The 12,782-nt window shown below is 41.1% G+C and overlaps 1 protein-coding gene across 2 annotated transcripts in view; it reads right to left on the reverse strand.

Moving 5' to 3' along the window:
• Positions 1-12,782, reverse strand: part of ADGRA3 (adhesion G protein-coupled receptor A3) — a 130,610-nt gene that overhangs the window by 88,521 nt on the left and 29,307 nt on the right. The gene's annotated exons all lie outside the window — the stretch shown is intronic.

Here is a 12,782-nt window from a genome sequence, read left to right on the forward strand (position 1 = left end):
AATGTTGGTCACGAGGCACACTACAGGCATCTGGGGCAGAAAATTCTCCATCACACGCAGCGTTGCATAACTTTCAGGGGCACCCTTCACAATGGGTACAGCATGAGCTAGTGTTTCTTGAGACAATGCAACACAGCACTTCTTTGTATATGCAAATGTAAATGGAGCGTACCTCTGGGTCAGAAGATTTCAGGTATTATTATTTTGTCTAAAAAAAACTTGGATTCCTTGTATTAAAACAAAATAGCCATTTGACATTTGATTTTCTTTTGATCTAAGTGAAATTTTAAAATCCCTGCAGATTAACATACCAGAGTCTTTTCTTTTAGGAACTCCTAAAGTGAAGCATACCTGGGTTTCGACCCCAGCTCTATCACTTTCAAGTTATGTTGATTTTAGGTGAGTCACACCTCCTCTCAGTAACAGAGTTCCATTACTGATAAAATGGGAAGAATAAAATCTACCTCATGAACAGTAGAAGGAATTAGAAAAAGCATGACACACTCAATGAGTATCCATTAAGTTTCAAATTCTGTTTCCTTGGTTCTAAGACACACATCCTCCCTCATTTCAATGTTTTCTGACATGTCAACTCAAGAACGGAAAATCAAACATGGTTCTTACTCACAAGTGGGAGTTAAGCTACGAGAATGCAAAGGCATAAGAAAGATACAATGGACTTTGAGGAAACGGTGGGATGTGGATGAGGGATAAGACTACATACTGGGTACAGTGTACACTGCTCGGGTGATGAGTGCACCGAAATCTCAGAAATCACCACTAAACACTTTATTCATGTAACCAGACACCACCTGTTCCCTCAAAAATCTACTGAAATAAACAAATTTTTTAAAAAATGTTTTCTGAAGTCCAGATGTATCTTACGATCCAAGTATATTACTGGATTGTATTCTGTCCCCCCACCACCCAACAAAGCTGTTTATTAGTTACTAAAGCAAGGATGAGTCTTCAATCATTGGAACCAAGACAACATGGCGATCAAAAACAATCCGATTAAAATACAATTTCCTCTCATCAAAACCGCAAAGGATTTGTTGTTGTTTTTAAAAGGCAGTTAGTACAGGCAAAAGGGAATTGAGACTCACACATGGACTCAAAGCTCACTTCTGGAGCAACATTTCCCAAGCAGCCCGGCAAAGCATACCAAGAGCCTATGACCCTGGCTATCCCAAACAGTATCCATCCTGAGCCGGCACTCACCAAACTGACAAAAGGTATTTCCAGTGACTTTATGTCAGCATGACGTATAACAGACAAAAATTAGAAACTCCCAAAGAGGTCAGTTATAAGAAGAGTCAAACAAATTATAATACATCCAAACAACAAAATTGTACGCCTCCAATAAAAATGATTCTTTCAAAGGAAACCTGATGAAGAGAAAAATGCTTACAAGCTTTTAAAAAGCAAACATCAAAACTGATATCCCTGATTGGAAAGATATTTTTGACTATGCAGAGTCAATAATAATAATAATTGGGAAGAAAACATACCAATATGATTGCTATTTTAGTGATGAGGTTTCTATTAATTTATTCTTTTTGGGCTTTTCTGTTTTGGGTATTTTTTTTTTTTTTGATGTAGTCTTAATCTTGCCGCCCAGGTTGCAGTGCAGTGGCACAATCTCAGCTCACTGCAACCTCTGCCTCCCGGGTTCAAGCGATTCTTGTGCCTCAGCCTCCCAAGTAGCTGGGAATATAAGTGCCCACCACCATACCCAGCTAATTTTTGTATGTTTAGTAGAGACGGGGTTTCACCATGTTGGCCAGGCTGGTCTCAAACCCCTGACCTCAGGTGATCCGCCCTCCTCGGCCTCCCAAAATGCTGGGTTTACAAGTGTGAGCCACCACACCTGGTCAAGTTACCTTTTATTCTTTATAATACTGCAATATCTTTTGAAATCTCTAAAATAAGACTTTTATTTTTTAAGTATTTTTCCTCCTGGTAATAAATATAAGGATCTTAATTGCTAAGTACAGCTTGAGGCTGAGTTTATCTTAGAAATAAAAACAAGTAAATAATTTATGCTTTGAAATTAAAGAGTCACATTTATTTATATTCAATAAATATTTATATAGTGACTGACGTTAGAAACTTCACAGGCACTGCCTTCCTTCCTTCCTTCCCTCCCTCCTTCCTTTCTTTCTTTGAGACGGTCCCCCTCTGTTGCCCAGGCTGGAGTGCAGTGGCATAATCTCGGCTCACTGCAACCTCCCTGCCTCAGGCTCCCGTGATTCTCCTGCCTCGGCCTGCCAAATACCTGGGATTGCAGGCGCACACCACCACGCCTGGCTGGTTTTCGTATTTTTGGTGGAGACGGGGTTTCGCCGTGTTGGCCAGGCTGGTCTCCAACTCCTGACCTCAAGTGATCTGCCCACCTCGGCCTCCTGAAGTGCTGGGATTACAGACGGAGTCTCGCTCACTCAATGCTCAATGTTGCCCAGGCTGGAGTGCAGTGGCATGATCTCGGCTCGCCACAACCTCCACCTTCCAGCCGCCTGCCTTGGGCTCCCAAAGTGCTAAGATTACAACCTCTGCCCAGCTGCCACCCCGTCTAGGAAGTGAGGAGCGTCTCTGCCTGGCCGCCCATCGTCTGGGATGTGAGGAGCGCCTCTGCCCGGCCGCCACCCCGTCTAGGAAGTGAGGAGCGCCTCTGCCCAGCCACCGCCCCGCCTGGGAAGTGAGGAGCGCCCCTGCCCGGCCACCCCGCCTGGGAAGTGAGGAGCGCCCCTGCCCGGCCGCCCCGCCTGGGAAGTGAGGAGCGCCCCTGCCCGGCCACCCCGCCTGGGAAGTGAGGAGCGCCCCTGCCCGGCCGCCCCGCCTGGGAAGTGAGGAGCGCCCCTGCCCGGCCGCCCCGCCTGGGAAGTGAGGAGCGCCCCTGCCCGGCCGCCCTGCCTGGGAAGTGAGGAGCGCCTCTGCCCGGCCGCCCCTTCTGGGAAGTGAGGAGCACCTCTGCCTGGCCACTGTGCAACCTTCCAAGTGTGAAGTGACAGCTTTCGTTGTAGAATGAATGAAGACACTGGCACTGATTATATAACACCTTGGCAGCTATCTCAAGTCGTTGATGGTGGAGGTATTGGAATTATAGAAGAAAGCAAACACACAAATTTGATTAAAGGCGATTTTGTGACTTCTTTCTATTGGCCCTGGCAAACCAAGGTTATTCTGGATGGAAGTAGCCTTGAAAAGGTGATATATATATATGAACGTATCTGATTTTTTTTCCCCATATAATTCTTACTTTGTGCATTTGATATTCAGTTGTGTTTGTAATCACGGAAAAATAAAAGTATATATAAAAAAAAAAAGAAACTTCACAGGCATTAAAAGTAGTGCAAATAACAATGGTGCTGTATTCAGAGTCTAGGGTTTTAACTGCAACCCCACAGGGAATAAATGATTCAGTTTGTGTGACAGTCACTTCACTTTTCTAGGTAGACTTCAACGTCATTTTTAAGACCAAAAAAAAAAAAATTAGAGTGATTACCGAGATCCTTTCCAGCTAGTTTTAATTTTCTATATTTAATTACTACGTTTTAATGAGCAAAGCTGTCAAACTTTGCAGTGACTAAGAATTTAAAATAAACTAAACAACAGGGAAATGAAAACTACACAAACGACCAAGCTCAGTGACATTAGTGTTCTGTTTCTGAATAAAGAATGAAACCCAAACATGAGTAGCTTATAAAGAATGGCCAGGGTAGTGGCTGAATTACACTCACTGCAATTCAGGAATGCTTTGGCCAAAGGACTGTCATTTCCTCAGTCATAAAAGCTTTAGTACGAGAAATAATAGATTTTATTGAGGAAAGTAAAAAGGAAGACATTTCATCACACTTAAAAAGTTATAACTGTAACCTTAAAAATATAGTTTACAACCTCAAGTTAATGTATTCAGTCTACACATTATTTGATGTGTTGAAGGATTTTGTGCGAGAAAACAGAATCAGTATGAATAAATCTACTCTGCAGACAGCTTTTATACTCAATTTTGAAATGGGGGACTGTGGAACCTAGCAAATGCGTAATACCACGTAACATTATAAACCTAAAATCCATTCATAATCAGTATTTCTGCTGACATCTTTGAAATTTCAAACTTTCTAGGAGGTAAGTAAATGAAAAATATAAAACTTGACCGAAGTCATAAAGCTTATATACACCCATTTCTGTTCTATACTATGACGTTACCGCCACATGATCTATAGACAATGCTTAGGAACGCCACTTGGAGCTCTCGCCTCTTGAATTTCAACACCGTTAAGGAAGTCTTTGATGTCCATTGCTACCATTTAACACAGTACCAAGTTTTAGTTTGGTATATCGCTTATGCTGGAATACAAAAACAGGAGTGAGACTTACTATACATACTTTTTTAAAAAATCAAAAGTTTATGGAGCAGAAGAAATAAAAATTAAGTAGTATTAGAAGTTCTCAGTTGCTTGCTATTGCAAGTCCCAGAATGGAGTGAATCATGGAAAACTGTTGACAACACTCACACCTTGTATATCAGAAGGCACAAAATAATTATCCTTTTGAGAGAAACGTAAAACTGTATTTCAAGAGTACTAAATATTCAGATCAAATGTGTTGAAGCTATAATTTGGGGCATCAACCGTTAGAGGGAAAAATCAGATAAACAAATAGGGTAGCAGGTTGAATGGCTGAAGTGGGCTGAAAGGCATCACCCAGAACCTGTGAATGTGAAACTGTGAATGTGACCTTGTTTAGGAAAAGAGTGTTTGTGGTTGTAATTAAGTTAAGGTTCTAGAGAGGAGAGCATCCTGAGTTAGGGTAGGCCCTAAATCCAATGCAAGTATCCTTAAAAGGAAGAAGAGAAGACAGAGTTCAAGGCTCTATGAAGATGAAGGCAAAGATGAGCCTCAGAAAGAGACAAAAGGGAAAAACAGAAGAAAAGCAGATTTACAACCCATAATAACTAAGGATTTCCCAGAACTAAGGAAAAGAGCAAATAGGAAATTTGAAAATGTAGCACATTTTAAAAATTTCTTTTTGATTGTTTTTAAATCCATAAGCAACGTTAAAAGATAAATAAATATGTATAATTCCTATTAAAGCCAAAGGCCGAGGCGGGCGGATCACGAGGTCAGGAGATCGAGACCACGGTGAAACCCCGTCTCTACTAAAAAATACAAAAAATTAGCCGGGCGCAGTGGCGGGCGCCTGTAGTCCCAGCTACTCGGAGGCTGAGGCAGGAGAATGGCGTGAACCCGGGAGGCGGAGCTTGCAGTGAGCCGAGATTGCGCCACTGCACTCCAGCCTGGGCGACAGAGCGAGACTCTGTCTCAAAAAAAAAAAAAAAAAAAAGCCAAAGGACTAATTTTCCAAACATACAAAGAATTCTTTAAAAAAAAACTAAGAAACAACAAAACCTCCCCAATAGATACGGCCAACAAACACATGAAAAAAAGCTCATCATCAGTGGTCATTAGAGAAATGCAAATCAAAACCACAATGAGATACCATCTCACACCAGTTAGAATGGTGATCATTAAAAAGTCAGGGGCCAGGTACCATGGCTCACGCCTGTAGTCCCAGCACTTTGGGGGGCCGAGGCGGGCAGATCATGGGGTCAGGAGATGAAGACCATCCTGGCTAACACAGTGAAACACCACCTCTACTAAAAATGTAAAAAATTAGCTCGGCATGGTGGTGGGCACCTGTAGTCCCAGCTACGCGGGAGGCTGAGGCAGGGGAATGGCGTGAACCCGGGAGGCGGAGCTTGCAGTGAGCCGAGATCACGCCACTGCACTCCAGCCTGAGCGACAGAGCAAGACTCCGTCTCAAATAAAAAAACAAAAACAAAACAAAAAAAAAGTCAGGAAACAACAGATGCTGGAGAGGATGTGGAGAAATAGGAATGCTTTTACACTGTTGAATGGAGTGTAGATTACTTCAACCATTGTAGAAGACAGCATGGCGATTCCTCAAGGACCTAGAACCAGAAATACCATTTGACCCAGCAATCCCATTACTGGGTATATACCCAAAGAACTATAAATCATTCTACTATAAAGACACATGCACACATATGTTTACTGCAGCACTATTCACGACAGCAAAGACTTGGAACCAACCCAAATGCCCATCAATGATAGACTGGATAAAGAAAATGTGGCACATGTACACCATGGAATACTATGCAGCCATAAAAAAGGATGAGGTCACGTCCTTTGCAGGGACATGGATGAAGCTGGAAACCACCATTCCCAACAAACTAACACAGGAACAGAAAACCGAATACCTCACGTTCTCACTCATAAGGGGGAGTTGAACAATTAGAACACATGGACACAGGGAGGGGAACATCACACACAGGGGCCTGTCGGCGGGTGGAGGGCTAGGGGAGGGAGAGCATTAGGAGAAATACCTAATGTAGATGACGGGTTGATGGGTGCAGCAAACCACCATGGCACATGTATACCTATGTAACAAAACTGCACGTCCTGCACATGTATCTCAGAACTTAAAGTATTTAAAAATCTTTTGCCAGACAAAGAAAAAAGAAAAATCGGCAAAAGCCTTGAACAGATAGTTCAGGAAAAATAAACACCAATGGATCACAATCAAATAAAGGGATGTACGACAACCTTAGTCATGAGGGAAATACAAATTAAAACAAGATGTCACAAATAACTTTTCACAGTGGGGGAAAAATGTGATCATACATTTTATATTCTGAGGGACACAGCCACTCATATTTTGCTATAAATCAGTACAATCAGCTGGGCATGGTAGCTTATCTCCTGTAGTCCCAGCTACTCAGGAGGCAAAGGTGGGAGGATTGCTTGAGCCCAGAAGTTCAAGATCAGCATGGGTGATATATATAGCAAGACTCGGTCATTTAAAAACAAGCAAAACAAAAAAAATCAAAACAAAACTATGGAGGGTAAAAGTATAAACATATATACACTATTTCATCCATTTATTCCTCTTCTGAAAATTTACCTTAAAGACATACTTGCATTTGTACAAAATATATCACATATTACATCTAATATAATTATATACTTATACAACAAAATTATTTATTGCACTACTATCTGTAAAAGCTAATTGCTGTATACTTACGTTGCTTCCAATAATAGGGCATTTTATGGAATTCTTTTGTCTGTCTACAAAATGAAATACCAGAAAGATGGAGTGTTGAAGGACTCAGGGAGAGGAAGCACTTTAGGTATTCACACAGAAAGATCAAGGCATATATTTACACATTTAAAATTTCCACTCTTTGAGGCCCTAGTATGCCTGTAATCCCAGTGCTTTGGAAGGCCAAGGAGGAGGATCGCTTGAGCCCAGGAGTTTGAGTTTACAGTGAGCTATGATCTGGCTACTGCACTCCAGCCTGGGTGACAGAGCAAGACCCAGTCTCAAAACAATAAAAATTTCCACTCCTTGACATTTCTGATTTGCCATTTTACAAACTGTACTAATGTAAATTGATACTGTGTTAGAGTTAGCCTGTATAATAATATGTGTTATTGCTACAACATTGTTTATCAAGTACAAGAAAAATAGATAAGAAAGGAAGGTTGGCTAGATTTTGGGCCAGGTGAGTCACTAACTTCAATTGGTACACATCCTAAAGTTTTAGAGCCACCTGTGATAAGCAAAAACCAGGAATGTTAACTCCTCAAAAATGAATTTTCAGTGCTTTCCTTCATTTACCCCAGTCATGAAAACTGGTGACTCCCAACATTCTTCAAAGTTCTAGTTCAGAAGCGAAAAAACCCAACCAGCCACTGGTTTTCTTTAAAGCCTAAGACCTCTAAGAACAGTGTTTAAATTTTTAAATGAATGAAAAACAATCAGAACAATACCTCGTGACACATGAAACTTGTATGAAATTCAGATTTCAATGCCCTTAAAGGTTTGTTGAAAACAACCATGCCCATTTGTTTACATATTGTTGATGGCTGCTTTTTATTTGTATTTGTATGTTTTTGTGAAAGTTTTACAGAGTAAAACAGACTTGTACAAAGGATTTCCCCTAAATTTTCCCTTTCAGAAGATACCTCCTACAATAATTTTAATACGACCAAGAGTTACCAAATATTGAGGATGTGCTAGGACAGCAGAGTTGAGTAGTGGCAACAGACATTCTGGTCTGTAAAGCCTAAAAAATTTACTAATTGATCTCTTACAGAAAAAGTTTGCCAACTCCTGTTTTACTCTGTCTCAGCTTATTCTGTTTTCAGATAAATGCAAATCAAATGCTATTTTCTAAAATAATTCTTACTAGCAAAAATGAGAGTGTCTACTGAATCTCAAAATTCTCCATCCATTTGATCATTCTTCATATTAAAACTACATTTAATTCCACATGGTATCAGCGATTAAATAAATTTTGTCATGAGCACGGTTAGTTACTTGGTTCATCAATGTCTCTTCCTTTGATTGGATGCATTGACTCATTCATTCATTTTTGCAGAAAATACTTCTGGGTGGTATGCTTTAGCTCTTGTGTCAAGAAATGTTTTGCCTTCACTCTGTTCACCTTGTTTTAACACTTCTCATTATTTGAAATCACTCTGTTCAGGCATTTGTGTATCTACCATTTCTCTCACAACAAAGTAAAATACATAAAGTATAAAAATCTTTTCCAATTTGACCATAATTGCATCCTCACAAAAAAAGAACATCATGGTGAATATCTGAGTGATCATATTGTGCAGTGAATATACTCAATCATTCTTCACCAGAACCCTGTGATATAGCTGGGTTTGGTGGCTTACAGCTATAATCCCAGCAATTTGGGAGGCTGAGGCAGGAGGATTGCTTGAGCCCAGGAGTTAGAGACTAGCCTAGGCAACACAGTGAGATCCCAACTCTTAAAAAAAATAAAATAAAGACAATAGCCAGGCGTGGTGGTGTGAGCACATAGTCCTGGCTCCTTGGAGGACTGAGTAGAGGGGATTGCTCAAGCCCAAGAGGTCAAGGCTGCAGTGAGCTATGAGAGTTCCACTGCACTCCAGCCTGGGCGACAGAGCAAGACCCTGTCTCAAACAAAACAAAACAAAACAAAACCCATGATGTAGATATTATTTCCTTCAAAACAATTACCAAAAATTTGCAAGGCAAAAGAAATTAGCTAACTTGCTGAGGTTCACATGCAGACTAAATGGCAGAGTTAACATTCCAGCAATGTCAAGTATGAGTGACTGTTGCAGCCACATGCCCCTACTCAGCTGTCTTTCTAAAAGAGGCCTTGGGGCAGGAGAGCAGTTAGCTGAGAGCCCCCAGCCTCAGACGTCTAGAGGATTTTCAAGCAGAGCCATGCACTTTGCAGGCAGTCCCCAGCCAATGACTGAGCACAGCAGTGGTAGCAGGGCTCTGCATTTCTACCCAGTAGACTTCTGGTGGGCAATCTCTACCAGAGCTTTGCAAAGGGCTGGCCAAGCCTTTGTCATAGCTGTAATACAATCTCAGACCTTTCCTTCCCCTCTCCTTTCACAGGTGCTAGACCTGCAATTCCCATCTGAAGACTTCTCATGCCTGCTTCTGTTTTCTCTATTTATTTTTCACAGTAATTTCCCCTAGTAAACATCTTAAACTCCTAGCTCCACTCTGGCATGTGCTTCCCAGGATACCCAACAGACAAGGTCCCAGAACATCTGTGCAATGAATGAAGTAAAAAATAAAACTGGGTTTAGGTTTCTATGTTCAAAGAGCCTTCCCTGAGGACATAATGACATAGCACCTATAATTTACTGGCATGCAGTGGTGCAGATCAGAAATATAAATCTCAGTCCCAGCCTTATTCTTTCTTAAGTCTTATGGGATTCTTTTTGGAAATCAAAAATTCTACCAGAGTATGTCTGGTGTTCTTTCTTCTCTTCATACTGCAATAAAAGTGTCCTAAGATACTTTTTCTACATGTTAGACCTTCTAAACTTAAAACCATCTTAAAACTGATAGCAAAAGAATCTTCCAGCTCTTAGGAAAAGGAGGAAGTTAAGCATTTATCGGTGGTTGTCATTGTTGGCATACACACAAACTGTGGTTGAATTTTAAGTCTGGATCCTTAATTACGGCTTAATGTTTATACATTAAGGTTTCATTATGACGCAGCACTGAAATAAACAGTCGTGTAATAGAAGATTGCATATGCTATGACAGTCAGCATAATTAAAGGCAGAGAAATAGCAAATCTCTCAGAATTTGATGTTGAGGAGAGGCTGGAGGGATTCATTCGTGTGTCATAGAGAACTATCATTCAAGTAGCTCACAACTCTGGTCAGCTGCCAGCTAACTTATAAGAAAAACAGTTAAACTTCCAATGATGCATGATTACATTTTTTTAAAGCTTGTTAAATTAATCCCAAATAAAAAAATGCAAAACCTAACACAGGCATCCAAATTATATTATCACAACCTAAAGATGCTAAAGTCAAGATTACTTTTATGAAAAAAATGTGCAATTACAATGCAGGCAATATACCCTAAAATGATTTTAAATATATTTTCCATGCATATATAAAAAGAAAAAATAAAGGGGTAAAATGCTAGTAATATAGGAAAACCAGGTAAATCTGGGTAAAAAAATATACAGAGGTTCTACCCATTATTCTTTTAATAGTCATGTAAGTTTGAAATTATTTTCAAATAAAAAGTATAAGCAGGCCAGGTGCAGTGGCTCATGCCTATAATCCCAGCACTTTGGGAGGCCAAGGCGGGTGGATCACTTGAGGTCAGGAGTTCGAGACCAGCCTGACCAACATGGGGAAACCCCATCTCTACTAAAAATACAAAAATTATCTGGGCGTAGTGGTGCACGCCTGTAATCCCAGCTACTAGGAAGGCTGAAGCGAGAGAATCGCTTGAGCCCAGGGGGTAGAGGTCGCAGTGAGCTGAGACCACGCCACTGCACTCCAGCCTGGGTGATAGAGTGAGACCCTGTTTCAAAAAAAAGGAAAAGTGTAAGCAGCTTTGTATTAAAATGACACCATGCAGAACACAAATGGTTAGGTGACGCAGAATGAGAAGGCTAGGGGTGATAGAGATGCTAAGGAAGTGGCATTTCATGGGGTGGGAAAAAAATATCTACACATTTAGAGAAACCAGCTCTTAAAAATAATTACATCTCTGGCTCCCTCGCTGAAAAGTTGTTTGGAAATAAGCATCGGACTGTTGATGGCATCCTTGAATCAAAGAATTGTTTAGGCTGCCTTTTTTTTTCTCCATCTGCTCCTTAGCTGGATATTCCATCTCTTAGTTCCAACCTTCACATTTCTTAATTCTGCTTCAAAATTCTCATCTTAATAATGTTCTACTTGAATTTTGGAATAAATCCTCTGCTTAATTTTCCAGAAGACTAATTTTCTTAAGTCCTTAGTTGTTTCCATTTCTTCCTTCAGCCCACCTACTGACCCCACACCAGCACTTTTTTTTTTTGAGACAGGGTCTCGCTCTGTCACCCACACTGGAGTGAAGTGGTGCCATCTCAGCTCACTGAAACCTCCACCTCCTGGGTTCAAGCAATTCTCCTGCCTCAGCCTCCTGAATAGCTGGGATCACAGGCATGGGCCACCATACCTGACAGTTTTGTTATGTTGGCCAGGCTGGTCTCGAACTCCTGGCCTCAAGTGATCCACCCGCCTTGGCCTCCCAAAGTGCTAGGATTACAGGTGTGAGCCACCATACCCGGCCCACACCAGAGCTTTTTAACATTATAATCCCACACTTAACTTGTAAGAACTCCTCCTTTGCTCTACCTTTCCCATGAGATGCTTTGTTTTTTTCTTTATCAGTTGCTCTGCTCTTGGATCTCAGACTATGAATTAGAATTTTCCTGTGTTAACTTTTCCCCAGTGGTTCCATGGGACTGGTTTGGTGGCCTCTCATTCTGTTGATTTCTTCTCAAATGTCTGATGATCCTTCTTGGTTGCTGGCTCATATTTACAAATGTGGGGCTAGAATGCTCACTATTAGTTGCTGCAGAGGGTTTCTTTAGCACACATGAAAATGAAATGGAGAATGAACTGCCTTTACTTCTAGGTTCAGAAACCTCATATCCATGGAGATGGAGACACAAAAGATAACTGGCACCCGCTACAACTTCTCCCTCCTGCTATACAGTCGCCCACTATATTCTGCCTTGGCAAATCTCCCAGATTATTTAAAACTAAGCTAAATGGCCCTGTTGCGGAAGCAAACTGGACCACTATCCCCTCAGAGCCAGACTGAGAGCAGAACTGGAGCAGCTGTTTCAGGTTATTTATTCCTGGCCAGGCGCTCTCATTAGCCACTTTTGTTGCCACCCCCTATGGTTTCAGTTCTTGGGAATCATCCAGGATGCTGTTAAGAAAATCCATTTTTCTAGTTATTCCCACTTCTGTCTCTATTGGGTTGTAAGTCCCTAGTTCCTTTGCTGTGGAGTTTCAACATCAATCTGATCCCATCTGCTTTATTTATTCCACAACATCCTCAATGCTTCTGGGGTCTCTGGAGCAACTTTCTCATTTTTCAGCCCTGTTATGGATCTTTTTCATATTTTTATGTTTCTTCTATTGTTTTCAACAGAATTTTGAAAGGAAAGGAGAAAAAGTAAACAGACGTGACTCACTGTATATCCACTTAGGGGGCCATAAAGGGGTCCTTTCCTAAAAGTAGGGCCTCCATCCTCTTTTATATGTCCTCTCTGGATGCTAAGTGATTCATGGACGGTTTGGTTTCTAGCCCATCTTTTCCCCGTCATGCAGGGAAAGCTACAACTCACAGAAAAAAGCTTGGCCATTATTACT

The sequence above is a fragment of the Symphalangus syndactylus genome, chromosome 16, assembly GCF_028878055.3.
Source record: "Symphalangus syndactylus isolate Jambi chromosome 16, NHGRI_mSymSyn1-v2.1_pri, whole genome shotgun sequence".
NCBI classification, from domain to species: domain Eukaryota; kingdom Metazoa; phylum Chordata; class Mammalia; order Primates; family Hylobatidae; genus Symphalangus; species Symphalangus syndactylus.